The following is a 16,842-nucleotide window of genomic DNA, read 5'->3' as shown; positions in this document are numbered from 1 at the left end:
GATATTGTGTAAAGAGCTGTAATCTGTTATATGTACATACGAAATTGTAAAAACTAAGTAATTATTTACAAAAATAACAAAAGGCTTTATTTTCGAAATGAATGCATATAATGCATGATGTAAAAAATGAAAAACTAATATAAACATTTCAAAAGAAGATATTGTGTAAACAGGTGTAAACTGCTATATGTACATACAAAATTGTGAAAACGAAGTAATTATTTACATTAGCCTACTGCATAGCACGACTTCAAAAAATGAAAAACAATAATAAAATGAAATGTGCATTCAGGGAAACGTACTTCAAAGTAGCCCCCATATTCACACAATCCACACAGATGTAACGCTTATCAACTTGTCGTGTGCATTTACCACATGCTGCTCTTTCACACTGGACACAGATATCAGAAGTTTTCTTTTTATTGCATTTAGTTACCTGGCATTGTTTTCTGTTGCGTGTGTCTCTTGATGTGCACTGTATCCAGGTTGAGCTGCGTTTCCTTGCCGCTTGGCAGTTTTCTGATCGAAATGTTTCTGCCAAAGCTCCGTGGCTAGCATCATAAGAGATCTCTCCTACTGATATTTTCCCCGGTGCATTCATTGTACAAAACTAAGGAATTGATGGCTGCCATGTCCAGTACATTGTAAAATACAGCAACAGAAAACCAGTGATTGCTTTCACTGAGTACTACGTTTTGCGCGGATGGTGGAAACGCTCTTCTAATTTGTTTACTGTTGCAACCAGGCTGTTTTTTTTTATTTTTTTCCAACTGTTTTGCTAATTACAGTGAAATAATCTTTGCACAGGTAGGGGTAGGGGTAGGGTCCGCTGCCAACCAAAACTTGATCCCAAACGTGACAGGTTTGTTTGTCCAGCAACACCGTGCTTTTGTCAGAAACAGCTGCTTGTCCATGTAATGTTTTATGTTTAGCTTGAAACAGGCAACGCTGTTTTCAATGAAGTCGTTCCAAATTTCTGATGCCAAGGCAAATCTATCTGTAGTTGCACTCAAATCAAAACGCAAAAATAAAGATTTCTCGAAAAATTCTTGTAATAGTAATATTATAAGACAGCAGACTATATACGCTCACGTAGACAGCCAGACGGCAAGGAATTGATATGATTACAATAGAGATTTGGATAACGCATATCTAGACGTCAAGAGCAATATTCTATTCAAATACATACTGCTGTAAGCTTAGTGGAGGTACAGATAACAAACTGGCTTGTATACATGTAAAAAATAGCGTACTGTAGGTTATATTAACAAAAAAAGCATGTATTGAAACAAGCCGTCAAATGACTACTTTTGGCGGTTCTAGGTAGAAGTGCTCATACCTTTTTTCTTTTTGAGATTCTTACTTTCAAACGCCGTCAGGGTATTTAATACATGTATTTAGGAAAAGTCAAGAACAGACAACCATGGATCTTTAACACACGCAGAGTAATTTAAATTTTAAAAGTGAAAACCGTCAAAATGACTACCGTGGCGGTGCTAGTGTAAAACAAAGCTGCCAATAACATTTATGACATTTTTAAAATTTAATTTGAGCTATAAATGGCATTACTGTTCCAATGTCAGTGAGTACAGTATACAATACATAAGTGAATTGTTTAAAAGCACCCAAAACTAAGAATATCTTCATGGGTGTGGCAGCAGTGTGTGCTTCATCTAACTAGTATGGCCTCTAAGCTCTTGCACCAGTGCAGACACAAGCTGAAACAACCTTGTGTTTTTTGTTTTTTTTTTTAGGTTGTGTAAACTTTGCACTGGAGCAAAAGCCGTTTTGGTTTTGCGTGAATCTGAATGAATGAATCTGCTTTGCTGAGTGTTTAAATACTGAGAAACCCCAAGCTTGTTGTCTACTGGAGCCCTGCTTCAGTGCAATGGGATTGAAATGCAATGTGTAGATTGTTGTATATCCAATTATTGTGACAGACCACAATATTAGAGCTGTAAAAATATAATACTGTAAAACATGAAAGGTTAGCAAGCAAACAATTTTCACTAATGTTACATTTGTTACAAATCTGCAGAACCTACATGCTGCAACATTACCATAATTACTACATTCATAGTTTATACAGTTTGAATAATTAATATAAACAATCTGCAGAATGAAGTTGCCTCAGACTGTTTGACAGTAACAGAGCTGGTGCTTTTGTGGAATCACCATTAGCTGCTTATTCCTTTTGGGCAAAATATGTCCTGTTTGCTTCTATTTTTATTAGTATGCTATTATTAGAGTGACGCAGGGTCTTCTGGTTTTCATTCCAATTAACATAATTGATCTAATTATTTGTTCATTTGGACATATTTCATATTTTTCAAGGTCTTTTACAGTTGATGATTTAAAAATGCACTTGATTCAAGGTACACAACCTATGAAACATTTTGAGACCTGGAGAGAAGTGTTAAATGTGTCCAATTAATAAAATCATTAGACCAATTAAGTGATTGAGAGCTCGGGTGGAACGAAACCAGAAGACACTGCGTCCCTCCAGGAGTTTGACAGCCCTGTCCTGAGGCAAGCTTTGTGATTTAGAAAGGATTTCATTGACATTGCGTTTGAGTTCCTGTACGTTTTCCAGTGTCTCTGTGTATGGGAGTGGATAAGATATTGAGGTATTAATGTTAAATATGATATGTTCATAATTATGCACTACAAGGGCACATTATTATGTTTCCATTACCTCTGTATGTAAAAGGTTTGTCATTGTTTAAACTGTCATTGATTCCTGAGCTAGATCTGCAGTGGAACTGAACAAACACAAGGGAGACATTGGAAAATACAAGCATGTCAAAGGGGAAGATGCTGCTGCAGGTTTGATAATATTGGCTTCATGAAATGAGAAATGGAATTCCCTCTGTGTCATGGAATTCCTTTGCTAGTGTATCATGATGTAAGCCCTGGAGTGTGGGCTCAGTCTTCATGAAATGAGAAATGGAATTCCTTTGCTAGTGTATCATGATGTAAGCCCTGGAGTGTGGGCTCAGTCTTCATGAAATGAGAAATGGAATTCCTTTGCTAGTGTATCATGATGTAAGCCCTGGAGTGTGGGCTCAGTCTTCTCTGCTGTCTGCTGGTTCTCAGTGTGTGAGTACAGCTGCATTTCCAGTGTCCTGAGCTGGGCTTTGAACCCACTGGGGACGCAGCTGAGAACAAGCCAGACCCATGACTCAGGGATAAAATAACAAGATTAGAAAGCTTATATGTAGAACTCTTTTTATTGTTTTTATTGATTTGAAAATTAGACATTTTGAAATCTAACAAATACTGTACTGGTATTATGGCTTCTGGTAGACTTTTGTGATATAATTGTGTAGTTTCTTTGATTACATGAAGGTAAATAAAAGATTTAAATTATGTTCATGTGTTTTGTTTAATGGATTGGGGTGTGACTTGAAAAGCCTGAACTGTCCCAGTGTCCATGGGGTCATACTGCACATGAAAGACTCCTTTTTGAAATACACTGACAGCAGACTGTGGATCCAAACCAACATACAAATGCACCCTGTGCACTTAGACTGATAACCCTGTTTCCAGAGTCAGACAAGAGTGTTTTGGGCATCTCATTAAAGGGGATATATTTCTGTTTGATGGGTCTGCTTCATCTGTCTATGCCAAACCTTTTATTTTCATACAATTAATATAGACCATGTTCAAGTAATTGTAGCTGACACAATAATTCCACACATCTTCCTGCCTGAGTTCTGCTCAACTACCTCATGTTTTGTTCTGTGCATATTTTTAGTCGTACAGTTTATGCTTTCTGTCTGTGTACTACACTCTTATATGCTGTTTTCTACAGTTTGAGAATTTTTTTATTTGTGTAGGATCATTATCTTTACAAGGTATAGCTCTGCTGTGACGTTATTTCAATTAGAATGCTGGTAACCATGGTTTTGTGGTATGTTGAATATGATAAAGGTGTTTTGTTAAATGAGACGTTTCTCAATGGCATAGTCTTTTTTTGTTTTGTTTAAAGCATAAAGATCGACTTCACCCATTCCCTTCTTGAACTGAAAAATAAAGATTGAAAAAAATGATAAATTCTTTCTAAAATAAACGTCAATATTAATCATCGATTTGGCAAAAAAATAAAAAAAAACTAATAGTAGCAAGCCTCTGTATATGGAGTGTTAAAATGAAATCGAATAGCAGCAAGCCTCTCTATATGGAGTGTGTCAAAATTATTATTATTATTATTTATTTCTTAGCAGACGCCCTTATCCAGGGCGACTTACAATCGTAAGCAAAAACATTTCAAGCGTTACAATACAAGTAATACAATAAGAGCAAGAAATACAATAACTTTTGTTCAAGCATGAAAATGAAATCAAATAGCAGCAAGCCTCTGTATATGGAGTGTCAAAATGAAATCAAATAGCAGCAAGCCTCTGTATATGGAGTGTGTCAAAATGAAATCGAATAGCAGCAAGCCTCTGTATATGGAGTGTGTCAAAATGAAATCGAATAGCAGCAAGCCTCTGTATATGGAGTGTGTCAAAATGAAATCGAATAGCAGCAAGCCTCTGTATATGGAGTGTGTCAAAATGAAATCAAATAGCAGCAAGCCTCTGTATATGGAGTGTGTCAAAATGAAATCGAATAGCAGCAAGCCTCTGTATATGGTGTCAAAATGAAATCGAATAGCAGCAAAACTCTGTATATGGAGTGTGTCAAAATGAAATTGACTATCAGAAAGCCTCTGTATGTGGAGTGTGTCAAAATGAAATCCAATAGCAGCAAGCCTCTGTATATGGAGTGTGTCCAAATGGCCATGTCAATGAGATTCTCTCCCCTTGCTGCATTGTATGTTTTGCTTATCTCAAGATTTGTCAATTTCTGATCAGGCCACGCTCAATATGGTGTGTTATTCAAGGACCCTTCACTACTTCACTGTGTGAACCCAGGGTAAAGACTTCTCTCCTCTATTGAGCTGTAACCCTATTTTTATGAAGTCATTTCTATTGAACAATAAACAGGGCAATTACTATACCTTCAGTTATTTAACCTGTTGCTAAAATAAAATGAAGACACAGCCCCCCCCCATTTGTTTCTTTTTAAAATATATTTTTGCTCTTTAGATTACAGTGCACAAATAACCATGTAATTACTGTAATTTTATGGTAATAATCCAGTAATAATCCAAAACAGCTTCTTGAGTAGATTGTATTTCCCTTGCATTCGTGCTGAAAGCTGGCTCACCGCTTTCCCGGAATCATTGACTCTGAAAAGACAGAGCCTTTCGCCTATAAAGCAGTTTAAAAATGTTTCCTTCTTTTGTCTGATATGTACGGAGAGCCGAGACTAAATATGTGACCCATATGAGAGAAAAAAAGGAAACATTTCCAGAGGACTCCTCCATCTCCATCTGTGGAAACACAACCAACATCGTTAGTTACAACCAAACATCATTACTTACCTTCAAGAACTCACCTCTGGGACCTGGATTCAAACCGCCATCTTCAGGGAGAGAAGGCCATGGGCTTAGCCCACTGCACCACCAGCTCCTGCAGGAAAGCGTTGGTTCAAATTCTTTGAAAATAAAGCAAAGAACTCTCCTGGATTTGAACCCAGTCCATCTCACGTCCATGGAAGAGTCTGCTTTTTCATTGCCTTATATAGGAAATTAACCAAGTCTTTGAAAATAAAGGAAGAACTCACCTGGATTTGAACCTAGTCCCCCAAGATGAACAGCACAGCATACTAGTGAACTAGCCCACTGCACCACTTTATGACAGTCTAGCAGTCTAACCTTGTATATGAGATGAACTTCCCTTGTCAGAGATCACACACGAGTTGAGAATCGTGAATCTTATTGCAGTTTCATGTCACTGAAGAGAGCAGGGATTATCAGACACAAACCTATTACACAGCAGGTCTCTGAGGTAGATACCAGGGCTCCCAGGGTCAATGCTATGAGTGTTAATACTCCTCATATATATAATAACTGTGTGGCTTCCAGAGGAACATGTGCTTTTTATATTGTGTTCCTCGTCAAGCTGTGGAATCTGAAGCTGTGCAGAAGAAATGATTCCACTTCCAGCAGGTTGACTTTGTGCAAAGTTTCCATTCTGATGTAAACTTTCATCCCCCCGAGCACTGTACTGATGAAACAACATGAGTGCCAATCCTTCCTCCATAGGCAAAGCTAGAGCTGCTGTTCAGGGTCAGCGTGCCTCAGCACTACCAGCAAGCACTCGGGCGCTGGGGAGCAAAGCAGCACAAGAGCCTGGATGTCTTGGCTTTGTGGGAGAGAAGGGAGCTCTGTGAACACTGTCAGTTTCTTTCTGCAGAGGAAATGGAAGATTATCCTGGAAAGCTACCCCTTAGGAGGAAGGACAGCGTTACAATGAAATAAACAGAACCAGATGTTGTATGTGGTTTTCTTTCCGAGTTAGGCCTTGAGAAAAATGGTCACCACAGTTGTTATTATTGAGGTGTACTTGCCGCTCGCTGTGTGTATGCCCACAGGTAAGTATGCTGGAACTGGCTCCCTCTGCTGGGGCACGGCATGCACACAGGTAAGTTTACAGGAACTGGCTCCCTCTGCTGGGGCACGGCATGCACACAGGTAAGTTTACAGGAACTGGCTCCCTCTGCTGGGGCACGGCATGCACACAGGTAAGTTTACAGGAACTGGCTCCCTCTGCTGGGGCACGGCATGCACACAGGTAAGTTTACAGGAACTGGCTCCCTCTGCTGGGGCACGGCATGCACACAGGTAAGTTTACAGGAACTGGCTCCCTCTGCTGGGGCACGGCATGCACACAGGTAAGTTTACAGGAACTGGCTCCCTCTGCTGGGGCACGGCATGCACACAGGTAAGTATGCTGGAACTGGCTCCCTCTGCTGGGGCACGGCATGCACACAGGTAAGTTTACAGGAACTGGCTCCCTCTGCTGGGGCACGGCATTCACACAGGTAAGTTTACAGGAACTGGCTCCCTCTGCTGGAGCATGGCGAGCACACAGGTAAGTTTACAGGAACTGGCTCCCTCTGCTGGAGCATGGCGAGCACACAGGTAAGTTTACAGGATCTGGCTCCCTCTGCTGGGGCACGGCATGCACACAGGTAAGTTTACAGGAACTGGCTCCCTCTGCTGGGGCACGGCATTCACACAGGTAAGTTTACAGGAACTGGCTCCCTCTGCTGGAGCATGGCGAGCACACAGGTAAGTTTACAGGATCTGGCTCCCTCTGCTGGAGCACGGCGAAACAGTACAATAGCTGCTGCAATCGTAGAAGAACGGTATCCCAGGTAGGTAAACTGGAGTTCGTTGAAACAGTATGATAGCTCCTGCTATCGTGGCAAACTGTATCCCAGGAAAGTAAACTGGAGTGCGTTGACACAGTATGATAGCTCCTGCTATCGTGGCAAACTGTATCTCAGACCCTGTCATGGCCAGCTCAATCTCCAGACCTGAACCCCATTGAAAACCTCTGGAATATGATCAAGAGGAAGATGGATGGTCACAAGCCATCAAACAAAGCCGAGCTGCTTGAATTTTTGCGCCAGGAGTGGCATAAAGTCACCCAACATCAATGTGAAAGACTGGTGGAGAGCATGCCAAGACGCATGAAAGCTGTGCTTGAAAATCAGGGTTATTCCACCAAATATTGATTTCTGAACTCTTCCTAAGTTAAAACATTAGTATTGTGTTGTTTAAAAATGAATATGAACTTATTTTCTTTGCATTATTCGAGGTCTGACAACACTGCATCTTTTTTGTTATTTTGACCAGTTGTCATTTTCTGCAAATAAATGCTCTAAATGACAATATTTTTATTTGGAATTTGGGAGAAATGTTGTCAGTAGTTTGTAGAATAAAACAAAAATGTTCAATTTACCCAAACACATACCTATAAATAGTAAAACCAGAGAAACTGATAATTTTGCAGTGGTCTCTTAATTTTTTTCCAGAGCTGTATATATATATATATATATATATATATATATATAATGTATGTTTAAGGAGCCCAAATCAATCACCAAAGCTTACTTTAGTACTCATAATAGGCAAAATGAAACTCAACACATATAAATGATTAGGTTTATTAAGGCTCACAAAAGTAAGATGAATATAAAAGTTAGAAATCACGGTCCCAGAATTAGAAGTCTAGAGACAAGCAGGAGTAAAACATTTGCAGTAATACAGCATTAACTGACAGCCCTATTAAGCTGTAATCTAGTTACTTCAAAACTTGTAGATACATTCAAATCAATGTTTAAACGGTTCAGACATTTGTAATTGTTGTTTTAAAATGCACAAAATACCACCTGTTCAGTTTAAGTCTTATCTTGTTTCAATTATTAATTAAAGTATAATTGTTTGTATTTTTAAATCTAAATGTCAGAAATGTGTAAACAGTAAGAGGCAATGCAATTTAGCAAAACCAAACGATTATAAAAACTCAGGATTCCAGAATTAAAACAGTATCCAGTCAGTATTCAAAATTACAGAATACAGACGCTATATATATATATATATATATATATATACACACATACAGTATGTGTATTACTGTAATACTGTACAGTATATGTGTTTTTGTGTATGTGTGGCTATGTAAATGTATGTGTGTACAGTACGTATGTTTATAGAACATGAAAAAAGGTAGCCAAATCGAGTTCACAAGCAACTGAAGACAGGCTTTGTCCGCCTTAATACTTTTTCAGTATTTTCATTTTCTGCTCTAAATCAATCTTCTTTCGCTTACGAACTGGTCCTGCACTCTTGCTATCACTTGGTCGCTTTCCAGTCATGATTTGAATGACATAATAGAGTGAAATAAAAGAAATACAGTATCACTGAAATAACACAATGCCGGGAGTATACGATCGGAAACAATAAGAACACGAGACTGAGAGGCTGTGAGAGCGCAAAGCCTTCCCTTGTAGGACTTGACGTGCCTCACAGGTGCTGAATAAACTGACCGCAAAGGGTTAAGAGTGATACACAAAACAGTCTTTAAGGTTTCTCTCCTCTGAATTCGCTGGTGTTTTTGAAGGGCTTGTTTAAGACGGAAACTCTTCCTACAGTCAGAGCAGACACAGTTTCTTTCCTGTATGAGTTTGTAGGTGTGAAACAAGGCTGTCTGACCAACTGAAACTCTTCCCACAGTCAGAGCAGACACAATTTCTCTCCTGTGTGAGTTCGCTGGTGTGAAACAAGGCTGTCTGACCGACTGAAACTCTTCCCACAGTCAGAGCAGTGATACGGTTTCTCTCCTGTGTGAGTTCGCTGGTGTCCTTTTAGGTTTCCTAAGTGACTGAAACTCCTCCCACAGTCAGAGCAGTGAAATGGTTTCTCTCCTGTGTGAACTCGCTGGTGTTCTTTTAGGCTTCCTAACTGTCTGAAACTTCCCACAGTCAGAGCAGCGATACGGTTTCTCTCCTGTGTGAGTTCGCTGGTGTGAAACAAGGCTGCCTGACCGACTGAAATTCTTCCCACAGTCAGAACAGTGATACGGTTTCTCTCCTGTGTGAGTTCGCTGGTGTGAAACAAGGCTGTTTGACCGACTGAAACTCTTCCCACAGTCAGAGCAGTGATACGGTTTCTCTCCTGTATGAATTCGCTCATGTAAAACAAGGCTGTTTAACTGACTGAAACTCTTCCCACAGTCAAAGCAGTGATACGGTTTCTCTCCTGTGTGAATTCGCTGGTGTTGTTTTAGGTTTCTAAAATGATTGAAACTCTTCCCACAGTCAAAGCAGTGATACGGTTTCTCACCTGTGTGAGTTCGTTGGGTTTTGTTTAAATGCCCTAACTGCGTGAAACCTTTCCCACAGTCAGGATATTCTCCACCGCCTGCCCTCGCTTTAGCTGCTGGACTGGAACCTGGAAAACATGAACAAGAAAGAAAGTAAGAGGGACTGCTTGTAGGCTTAAGGTTGGTTCATAATTCAGACTCCAACATAATTTGTCGAGGGTCTCTGACCCTGTGTGACAGGTCGGAATTACGTCTCACACACTCTTGCGACATGCGTCTTTTTTGGAAAGTCGTACAGCCTTTTCTCATGCGTCTGCGACCTGAAATCGCATGGGGTCTGCGCCGGATGTATCACATTCATCTGCAGTGATGTATGAATCAACTCTTAGGGCACGTGCAGGGCCGGATTAACACATAGGCAAACTAGATATACAGATAAAACTTGACTTCACTGACGTTCGAACCGAGGCATGCATCACAAAGTCAAATTGTCCTGACGGGTGTTATGCAGATTTCTGTACCCCATAGAATTGTGTATCCCCTGTGCAGAGGCAGTTTCTCAAAGATCGCTGGACGTGCACGTGCAATATTTCTGTGCCCGAGCCCCACTGTGTTGTCAAGCACTGCCATGGAGTTCAACAAACACAACACGTTTTTCAGTCACCGGTTCTCTTTTTTGGTTTGTTTCTAATCATTTACAAAGGAACAGATTACTTTCACTACGTCCTCTATTTATACCGTCCCTCGTGACCCCTTGGTTTCAGTCGAGACGCCTCACATCCCCACTCCGCACAGTAAAAGATGCACTGCTTGCTTGTTTCAGTCGAGACGCCTCACATCCCCACTGCACACAGTAAAAGATGCACTGCTTGCTTGTTTCAGTTGAGACGCCTCACATCTCCACTGCGCACAGTAAAAGATGCACTGCTTGCTTGTTTCAGTCGAGACGCCTCACATCCCCACTGCGCACAGTAAAAGATGCACTGCTTGCTTGTTTCAGTCGAGACGCCTCACATCCCCACTGCACACAGTAAAAGATGCACTGCTTGCTTGTTTCAGTCGAGACGCCTCACATCTCCACTGCGCACAGTAAAAGATGCACTGCTTGCTTGTTTCAGCCGAGACGCCTCACATCCCCACTGCACACAGTAAAAGATGCACTGCTTGCTTGTTTCAGTTGAGACGCCTCACATCTCCACTGCGCACAGTAAAAGATGCACTGCTTGCTTGTTTCAGTCGAGACGCCTCACATCCCCACTGCACACAGTAAAAGATGCACTGCTTGCTTGTTTCAGTTGAGACGCCTCACATCTCCACTGCGCACAGTAAAAGATGCACTGCTTGCTTGTTTCAGTCGAGACGCCTCACATCCCCACTGCGCACAGTAAAAGATGCACTGCTTGCTTGTTTCAGTCGAGACGCCTCACATCCCCACTGCACACAGTAAAAGATGCACTGCTTGCTTGTTTCAGTCGAGACGCCTCACATCTCCACTGCGCACAGTAAAAGATGCACTGCTTGCTTGTTTCAGCCGAGACGCCTCACATCCCCACTGCACACAGTAAAAGATGCACTGCTTGCTTGTTTCAGTTGAGACGCCTCACATCTCCACTGCGCACAGTAAAAGATGCACTGCTTGCTTGTTTCAGTCGAGACGCCTCACATCCCCACTGCACACAGTAAAAGATGCACTGCTTGCTTGTTTCAGTCGAGACGCCTCACATCCCCACTGCGCACAGTAAAAGATGCACTGCTTGCTTGTTTCAGTCGAGACGCCTCACATCCCCACTGCGCACAGTAAAAGATGCACTGCTTGCTTGTTTCAGTCGAGACGCCTCACATCTCCACTGCGCACAGTAAAAGATGCACTGCTTGCTTGTTTCAGTCGAGACGCCTCACATCCCCACTGCGCACAGTAAAAGATGCACTGCTTGCTTGTTTCAGTCGAGACGCCTCACATCTCCACTGCACACAGTAAAAGATGCACTGCTTGCTTGTTTCAGTCGAGACGCCTCACATCTCCACTGCGCACAGTAAAAGATGCACTGCTTGCTTGTTTCAGTCGAGACGCCTCACATCTCCACTGCACACAGTAAAAGATGCACTGCTTGCTTGTTTCAGTCGAGACGCCTCACATCCCCACTGCACACAGTAAAAGATGCACTGCTTCCTTGTTTCAGTCGAGACGCCTCACATCTCCACTGCACACAGTAAAAGATGCACTGCTTCCTTGTTTCAGTCGAGACGCCTCACATCTCCACTGCACACAGTAAAAGATGCACTGCTTGCTTGCTTCAGTCGAGACGCCTCACATCTCCACTGCGCACAGTAAAAGATGCACTGCTTGCTTGTTTTTTGCCACATTCTGTGTTTTATTCCAAAGTAGCAGATGGGTGCTGGCATTTTAGATGATTGAGAATGTAATTGTTGATTTACAATATGAAATGCTTGTGCTGCAGAGATTACATTGCACGATGATCTCGTTTAACTTTTTTCAAAATACTTCCAAGCACTGCATTTTTTTTTTAAAGATGCTATTTTCACTGCTCATGTACTCCCTTAGCCAATAGCAGAGCTAGGTAAGGAAGAGCCCCGCCTCCTGTCAGTTATCAGTGAGGTGACAATTGTAGTGGCTGATCACTTTTAACTTGCTCCTCTGTCAAAATACCATGCCAAGCTTTTTCGGGTGTAGTTAGCTAATTTTTCCATTTGTTTTAGAAATTAACGAGTACTCGAAACTTGATCACACTGTTTCGAGTAGTAATTTCATTTAGAATACTCGATTATTCAGACTCACCCCTGTTGTATGGATCTCTCTTCCTGCAGTGATTTAGAGCACAGATCTCAAACCTCAGTGCACTAGAGCAGACATTTCTAAAAGAGCTTTGCAACAGACTAAAGTCATGTGTTAAAAGTTGTCAGGAAGTGAAGAATGAAAAGAAATGACAGGTACGTTATTTAAGCAGTTGTAGCAACACGTGGGGACGTGGAACGCTATATTTTTCAGAACCCCGCTACATACTCTTTATAGCCTTTACTTTATGTGTAAAAGCAAAGTCAGTAAAGACTAACGCTGGTGAAACTGAGCCCTGGGATCAAAATCTGCCCTCAGAGTTCTCCTGTAATGTTTCAGGTCTATTTCCTCTAAAACACCCTACAATTATGTATTTTTCAATAGCATTACGTTTAGGGGTGTTAATCATTCAAAGTTTAAACGGTTAAACATTAGCAAAGAGTCAAATGTTTTTAATTTTGCTGAATTGTTTAAACTTTGTCAAATGTGCAGTTCAAATATTAAGAAGAAGAGCGTGTCTGCAAATAATGGCTACTCAGAGTTTTCTTTCAATGTCCATTTCCTACCTTTGTCACGTGACATCATTGTCACTGGATATTCACCTCGCAATTTCCAGCATGCTTTTGCTCTCATGACTATCAATGTTATCTTCAGGAGATCTAAATAACCGAAGCGCTGTCTGGGCACATTGTGATATAAAGGGAGACTGTGCTCTGCAGAGCTTAGTTACAGCAGCAGTACAGGAACAATGTTAAAATATATGAAAATATATCTACTAGTGCTGGATCTAGTGAGGAGGAGGTGGGGCCCAGGCAAACAACAATGCAAGTGCATGGCTGGTAGTGCAGGAAACGTGATAAAACTCAGGCTGAAAACACAATACCATGGTTGATTATTGAGACGATCGCAACTGATTCAACAAGTTCATGTGTTTTGTTGATTCAGATTTTTAGTCTTGCTGGTTTGCATTAAATCCTTGAGTGTGAGTGTGCTGCTTCGTGTGCTGGTACGGCAGATCAGCGCGTTGCTAGGATACACACTTCAAGCCTTTACATTCGTCTTGGAGAAGACAAATCACAAGCAGGCCTATTGGATGCACGGCTTCTTCATTTAAAAATTAAGGCAACACTATTTTTATCTATTAAATCTACCAATTACCTTTTGTTTCAAAGCATGTTGTGTTTGGATTATATGGCAATATTATAGAAAAATAAGCTGAATTTAGTACAATTGTTACATTAGTCACGGTTTGTGAGATTAATTCAAACGCTTTGCTTTTGGATATAAAATGTGAACAGTACTGAACAACCATAGTTCAGAAATTACTTCTGTTAAATACAGTATTTTAAATTATTATTACAATGTTAATCTGATGCAGACGCACGCATATTCTTTTCAGTTGTTAAATGTAAGTCCTTTGTATTTTTTGTTTTTTATATAATTGAAGTGTTCTCATTTGAATGCAAGTCGTGCCTTTTTGTTTAACTATTATGCACAACACTGTTTTAGTTATTAGAGCGTCTGTTAAAAAAAAAACTAACGTTTGTTTATTCTGAAAAATAAAACCTCAATGCATGGATAATCATTGATAAATGTCTATACGATAATCGAATACGAAATGAGGGTGCCGACTGCACCTCGACTTAACAGGATCAACTGCATTTTTAAGGAGAGTTGAAAAGCTGAGGTAAAACACTGAACAATCAGAAGACCTTTTTACAGACATATAGGCTATGCGATCATTTACAGAAAGCTATTTATTTAAAAAGATATAGCACTCTCAATGTTTTTACTTGAACGTTTAAACTATATATTTGTAGAAGTCTAAAAGTCTAAAATAAATGTAATGGAATCAAGCACCCCTAATAACGCTACACATGTACAATAATATCCCTCTATTTAGACACTGAACATTTCTAATGTTATATACAGTACTTTAGCTCTTCTCCCCCTTGGTATAATCGGATAGGAGTGCCAGTGTGAAAGGGGCTTATATCTGTATCTTAAGATCACCAGTAGTGAGTCCTATCCTGAACTGGTGTGAGTGGTACAGGAAAAACAAATAGCTAGTAATGTAACCTACATGCTCCCTCCCTCCCTCTCTGCCACACTATCACGCAATCTAGAATGACAATGTCACAGCTACTGGGAGTCACTCACCTGCTAGACTGCATTCTGAATGTGACTGCCCGTCTTCCTTTCCACCTCCTTGCATGCTGTTGGGACAGCCTTCCTTTCCAGCACCTTGCTCTCTCACGCAGACTCTCTCCAGCTCAGGGATGTTTGGTTTGAAGTCCTCGGAGTCTTCCATCCCTGGTTCCACGTGGTCAAACTCTACTTCAGGGGGCTCCTGTTTAATATGGTTAATTTCCAGCACCTCTTCTTGTTTCACAGGAAGGGGTTCTTCTGTCTGAGAGATCTCCAATTCACTGTGCTCAGCTTTAACCTCAGAGACCTGTGGCCGACTGCTGTCACACTGCATCTCACAGAGCTCCTGTTTAATGGGGAGGGAAGACAGCCCAGCGACCTCCGCTCTAAAGGGGACAAGTTCAGGTTCAGAGAACTCCTCTTTAATCTGGACAGATTCCATCTCCACACTGTCCATGGCAGCACACGGGATTCTGCTTAGTAGCAGCTGAAAAAGAAATGCATTTATTTAAATATAGTGCTACTAAGGCCATTCAAGGGACCGACAAAACCTGGCTTTAATAGCAAGGCTGGCTTTACTATTGAAGGGACACAGAATTTCTTGTAATACGTTTATAATCACAGAGGATTTTATCTCTCAAATCTCAAGAATGATGGATGAAAGTTACTATAGTTCTCTTTTAGTTAAATAAGTATGTTTGGTGTTTTATAATATATTCTCTTAAAAAGACTGATCAGCAAGGAGTCATTTTGTACTCAAACCTTGGTTGTTAGTAGCTTATTGTTCCTTTTAGGAGGCTGTGTGGTCCAGTGGTTAAAGAAACAGACTTGTAACCAGGAGGTCCCCGGTTCAAATCCCAGCTCAGCCACTGACTCATTGTGTGACCCTGAGCAAGTCACTTCACCTCCTTGTGCTCCGTCTTTCAGGTGAGACGTTGTTGTGACTCTGCAGCTGATGCATAGCTCACACACCGCTTTGTGATGGTGGTCCACTATGAAAGGCGCTATATAAAACTAAATTATTATTATTATTATTATTAGAATCTGTTTCTTGAAGGATCCCAGAGTGTCGCTTCAACAACATTACTGGAGAGTTCGTTCCAGGCTCTAACAATTTTCTGTGTAAAAAAGTGCCTCCTATTTTCTCTTCCAAATAGCCCTTTATCTAATCTCCACACACATACATAATGTAATGAGATGTAAGAGAGTAATAAGAATTAAAAATAAATAAATCCCTAGAGAATTGTGTTTATTTATTACCTTAAAATAAGTACTACATAAATAAACAGTGTGTTGTCGTGGCAATTGGTGATCAAACAAATAATAAAGTAAAATAAAACAAAATAAAATCAATAAATAATAAGGTCACCGCCTTACAGTGATGACTTTGAAGTCATAATGCATTGCAAGTGTTATTAGGGAATGCTGTGTCGCGTTTTCAAGCGCGTCACTGAGCTGCGCTGCGAGGTTTGGAGACGCGCTTCTCTACAAGCTGCGTGTGACGTCAGAAAGACAGCAGCCACGAGCAGCCGGCGCGCGCTCCGGGTAACAGAACGAAACCCGTATTGACCCGCGAGACGCTTTCAGAACAATGAGAATCTGTCTGGAAACCCGCGAAGCTGTCAGCCCTGAAACACACAGACTGTGAATGAGAGGATGAGAATAAAAACAAACGCGCTGACACAGACACGCCGCTTCACAAATACAACACACACACACACAAAAACAACGCGCTCCTACCACACTACAACCCGGACCTTTCAAAATAATACAATATAACAGCGCTCTGTAGTTTATAAACACATTGTAGAGCTCCATGCAGACTCTCTCACCTCCTCTCTGCTCTCCCTCAGTGTCTGAACGGATAAAACAACGCGCTCCTACCACACTACAACCCGGACCTTTCAAAATAATACAATATAACAGCGCTCTGTAGTTTATAAACACATTGTAGAGCTCCATGCAGACTCTCTCACCTCCTCTCTGCTCTCCCTCAGTGTCTGAACGGATAAAACAACGCGCTCCTACCACACTACAACCCGGACCTTTCAAAATAATACAATATAACAGCGCTCTGTAGTTTATAAACACATTGTAGAGCTCCATGCAGACTCTCTCACCTCCTCTCTGCTCTCCCTCAGTGTCTGAACGGATAAAACAACGCGCTCCTACCACACT

General features: G+C 41.1%; 1 pseudogene; it reads right to left on the bottom strand.

Annotated features, from left to right (window-relative positions):
- Positions 1 to 8,540: 8,540 nt before the first annotated feature.
- Positions 8,541 to 15,662, bottom strand: LOC131721973 (zinc finger protein 664-like; annotated as a pseudogene).
- Between the last annotated feature and the right edge of the window lie 1,180 nt (positions 15,663 to 16,842).

Source organism: Acipenser ruthenus, chromosome 50 (assembly GCF_902713425.1).
Source record: "Acipenser ruthenus chromosome 50, fAciRut3.2 maternal haplotype, whole genome shotgun sequence".
Taxonomy (NCBI): Eukaryota; Metazoa; Chordata; class Actinopteri; order Acipenseriformes; family Acipenseridae; genus Acipenser; species Acipenser ruthenus.
Note: the sequence above shows the minus strand (reverse complement) of the source record. Positions and strands in the feature narration are given on the sequence as shown.